The sequence below is a fragment of the Calidris pugnax genome, unplaced genomic scaffold (genome assembly GCF_001431845.1).
Source record: "Calidris pugnax isolate Ruff unplaced genomic scaffold, ASM143184v1 scaffold101, whole genome shotgun sequence".
Lineage (NCBI taxonomy): Eukaryota > Metazoa > Chordata > Aves > Charadriiformes > Scolopacidae > Calidris > Calidris pugnax.
In genome coordinates, this window is record NW_015090815.1 from 133,281 (window position 1) to 136,878 (window position 3,598).

The window sequence follows — 3,598 nt, forward strand, 5'->3', positions numbered from 1 at the left end:
ATTGAGGTGCCCAGAACTGGACACAATACTCGAGGTGTGGCCTCACCAGTGCTGAGTACAGGGGCATAATCACCTCCCTACTTCTGCTGGTCACACTATTTTTGATACAAGCCAGGATGCCGTTGGCTTTCTTGGCCACCTGGGCACACGGCCAGCTCATATTCAGCCGCTTGTCAATTAGAACCCCCAGGTCTCTTTCCTCCAGGCAGCTCCAGCGACACTTTCCCCAGCCTGTAGCATTGCATGGGGTTATTGTGGCCCAAGTGCAGGACCTGGCACTTGCCCTTGTTGAAACTCATTCCACTGGCATTGACCCAGTGATCCAATCTATCTAGATCCTCTTGCAAACCTTCCCTATCCTCCTGGGAGTCAACACTCCTGCTTAACTTGGTATCATCTGCAAACTTGCTGATGTTACACCTTATGTCCTTATCGAGATCATCAATAAAGACGTTAAACAGAAATGGTCCCAACACTGAGCCTTGAGGCACACCATTAGTGACCGGCCACCAGCTGGACGTAAATCCATTTAGCACAACTCTTTGGGACCTTCCAGTCAGCCAGTGCTTGATCCAGCAGATCGTGTGCTCATCCACTCTGTGTGAAGCCAGTTTTTCCACTAGATTTGTGAGAGGGACTGTATCGAATGCTTTTTGGAAGTCCAGGTATACTATATCAACAGCCTTTCCCTCGTCCAATAATCTGGTTATCTTGTCATAGAAGCAGATCAGATTTGTCTGGCAGGACCTGCCTTCCATGCTGGCTAGGCCTGATCCCTTGATTGCCAATTATGTGGCTTGTGATGGCATTTAAGATGATGTGCTTCATGACCTTCCCCAGTATCGAGGTTAGACTGACAGGTCATTTGTCTGGCAGGACCTGCCTTCCATGCTGGCTAGGCCTGATCCCTTGATTGCCAATTATGTGGCTTGTGATGGCATTTAAGATGATGTGCTTCATGACCTTCCCCAGTATCGAGGTTAGACTGACAGGTCTATAGTTTCCTGGATCATCCTTTTTGCCTTTCTTGTAGATGGCTGTTACATTTGCCACCCTCCAGTCCATTGGAACCTCCCCAGTCAGCCATGACTTCCTGAAAATGATGGAGAGCGGTTTGGCGAGCACGTCTGCCAACTCTTTCAGCACTCTTGGGTGCAGCCCATCTGGTCCCATGGACTTGTGTGCATCCAGGTGGCTTAGCAGGTCACTGATCTCTTCCTCTTTAACAGTGATGCCCACATTCTGCTTCCCCCTCCTAACTCATGAGGCTGGGTGTCCAGGGAACAGCTAGTTCCACTGCTAAAGACTGACGCGAAGTAGGTGTTGAGCACCTCAGCCTTTTCCTCATCCTTTGTGACTAAGTTTCCCTCTGCATCCAATAAAGGAGGGAGATTTTCCCTAACCCTCCTTTTGTTATTAATGTATTTATAGAAACCTTTTTTATTGTCCTTAACGGTTGCAGCTAGGTTGAGCTCTAGCTGCGCTTTGGCTCTCCTTATTTGCTCCCTACATAGCTTTGCTACATTTTTGTAGTCTTCATGAGAGGCCTGCCCCCTCTTCCAGTGGTTGTAGACTCTCTTTTTGTTTTTGAGATCTAGCAAGAGATCCCTATTTAGCCAGGCTGGCCTCCTACCCCGCCTACTTGTTTTTCGGCACATGGGAACAGCCTGCTCCTGTGCCTTTGAAACTTCTTTTTTGAAGTATGTCCATCCTTCCTGGATGCTTACATCCTTAAGGGCATCCTCCCAAGGGATTTCATCTAACAACCTTCTGAACAGATTAAAGTTTGCCCCCTGGAAGTCTAAGGTGGCAGTTTTGGTAGCCTTTTTCCTTGTTTCTCCAAGGATGGAGAACTCAATCATCTCATGGTCACTGTGCCCTAAACGGCCTCCAACCTTAACTTCTCCCACAAGTTCTTCTCTGTTTACAAGGAGCGGTGAACAACGCCGGTGAGAAATGCCACTGACTGACATCCATGGGAACCCAGGCGGGTTAGGCATGAAGGACCAGGGTTGGTGCTGGCACACCCTACATAGGGCAGGCTAGAAGACAGAACCTGTGATGCTTTCACATGGAAAATGCAGCTAGTAAGCTATCACAGGCCAAACAGTTGCACGATTGTTCATGATTATATATTGAAACAGGTTTTAGAATTGATTATACAGTTCATTCTGCTCAAGTTCTCAGTCAATGCACTACAGAAACAGGTCAGCACGCACACATGAAGGATGAAAACGGGTGTGTTCAGTGTTTCACTGTGATCCCACAGCTCCTTTTCAATCCTCTGTGTATGTGTTAGATTTGTGCTGCAACATGCGAGACATACATCATTATATGTGTTGGTCAGTTTTAAATGTGTTAAACACAAAGGGTTGAGGGTTATGCATTATTATATATACAGAATAGCTTAATAAAACATGGAATCTATTTGGTAAATCAGAAAATGTTAAAATCAGAAGCTACACTTTTTCAGGAAAATGTCCGTTTGTCTTCAACTGTATAATTCCTTGGCCAAGCCAGTGTAGAACTCAGATTCTTGGGTTTTAGCTTCGTTTTCATGCAGTTGAAACCCGTATGTCCTCTCATTTTGTGTAACACTGAACTCAGAGCGCAGCTCCCACCTCTGCAGAGCACACTGGGCCCACAGCGAACACGGGGAGCAACCTCCCTGCTACCCGCCCCCGGGGAACCTGCCCTGGGCGGGGACATTCAACACCCCCTTGGAGTTAATTTTTTGTGCTGAGGGTGGTGAAACACTGGAGCAGGTTGCCCAGAGAGGTGGCAGATGCCCCATCCCTGGAAACACTCAGTGTCAGGTCAGACAAGGCTCTTGAGCAACCTGATTTAGTGGAAGGCGTCCCTGCTCGTTGCAGGGGGTTGGACTAGGTGGCCTTTAAAGGTCCCTTCCAACCCGAACACTGCTATGGCTCTATTACTCCTCACCCTCGGCCCTTCAGCTGGCACCGGCCGAGGGCCCGCCGCACCTGCTCCCCGGAGACACACGGGAGAGAGGCGGGAGGAGGGTTCCCGCGGGAGCAGCCGAGGCCGGGCGGGCCCGGGAGGAGAGGGGCGCTTTGCCCTCAGGGCCGTTGAGCTCGCCTGGGGACCGGGGAGGTCCCGGGGCCGTGCCGGCCACGGGAGAGAGGCGGGAGGAGGGTTCCCGCGGGAGCAGCCGAGGCCGGGCGGGCCCGGGAGGAGAGGGGCGCTTTGCCCTCAGGGCCGTTGAGCTCGCCTGGGGACCGGGGAGGTCCCGGGGCCGTGCCGGCGGGTCACGGCGGCCGGCGCTGTGTGCGCTGCGCAGGCTCCCGGGGTTTGTGGCCGTAGCGCGGTGACCGAGGGCCGAGGCTCCTCACAGGCCGCCCTGCTGTCACCCCGACTGCCGCCCCGACTCCGGCCGCCGCCTCAGCCCCGGCAGCCGCGGAGCGCTGGACACCGGGCCGTGGCGGAGCGGCCGCAGGGGGCGGGCTGCAGCGGCTGCGCCGCCTTCCCGCCCTCCTGCCACTGCGGCGCCGGAGTCTGAGGAGGAGAAGCGGCGGCGCCGGTCCTCCTGGCGGGCGGGAGGAGGTGAGCGGTGCCGGGACCGGGGTGGGAAGGGGGG

General features: G+C 53.4%; 1 protein-coding gene across 2 annotated transcripts in view; it reads left to right on the forward strand.

Moving 5' to 3' along the window:
• The first annotated feature begins 3,501 nt into the window (after nucleotides 1–3,501).
• STEAP2 (STEAP2 metalloreductase) overlaps nucleotides 3,502–3,598 on the forward strand; it is a 20,804-nt gene continuing 20,707 nt past the window's right edge. Inside the window, exon 1 of one of the 2 annotated variants that reach the window (XM_014939687.1) lies at nucleotides 3,502–3,564. The gene's annotated coding sequence lies outside the window, so the exon portion shown is untranslated. The remainder of the gene's footprint in view (nucleotides 3,565–3,598) is intronic. The other variant, XM_014939688.1, reaches the window with a different exon arrangement.